We start from the raw sequence: 1,036 nt of genomic DNA on the forward strand, positions 1-1,036 counted from the left end.
TTTTTTTTTCATAAACGAGTGAGACTAATCATTGTTAATACGAAATAATTTCTTTACGTAACAATATGAGTTTCTTGACGTTGAGATATAAGACTTTTTTTTCTTTTTTATTGTAACACCTTTATCACGTGCCCATTTCTTGTGAGATTATTATGGAAAAAAGGAAGAAAATAATAAGAATATTAATAAAAAGTAATAAAAATGAATATTAATACGAACACGTACACAAAAAGGAAAAATATACATATATATATACATGGATCGTTTATTTTAAAAATGGTGACTAACTTCATTTGTTATCATCTCGAGAAAATTTGAGGTTAGGATATTTCGGTCAATTCAAAAATATCAATTAATTATAAAATATAATTGATGCATAATGGACTATTGAACTTATCACAATAATTTAATTTCATTGTATTAATTTATTTTACGCGCAAATTTAAATAAAATAATATTTATTCATCATTTTTATGATTAATCAAAATTGTAAATATCATTTAAAATACATTTCGTATTAATACAATTTTGTTTATACATAATAACAAAAAAGAGTATATATCTTTTATTTTGTAAACGTTAATTATATATCAATATAAAATATATTGACAGATTGAAAATGTAATTTGAAATATCGTTTGAAGATTTTCATTGTATGTTAACATTCATTCATTGAATTTAAGTTTATTTTTATAATCAATCAATTTATTTTTATTAATCTTTTTATCACAATTTTCATTGAAACAAAACAATTAAAAATTAACAAATTAATCGAAAATTGTGTTATATCTCATTTTAGAAAAAAAATAAGGAAAAATTGTACTTAAACACCATTTTGAAAATAAACGATTCGTATATAAATATTAGTTTGATAAATAACGAGTAAACATTCTACGACAACAAGTTTTATTCTCCAAATGCTTTTGTCAAAAGCATGATTACAAAACCAAGCAACAAGAATCTCGTCCTTACATCGAGTAGCCTTAGGATGATAGTCGTTAATATAATATTATTATTTTTTTTTTGTTTCTGTTTT

The sequence above is a fragment of the Polistes canadensis genome, unplaced genomic scaffold (assembly GCF_001313835.1).
Source record: "Polistes canadensis isolate GaletaPanama2010 unplaced genomic scaffold, ASM131383v1 scaffold_426, whole genome shotgun sequence".
Lineage (NCBI taxonomy): Eukaryota > Metazoa > Arthropoda > Insecta > Hymenoptera > Vespidae > Polistes > Polistes canadensis.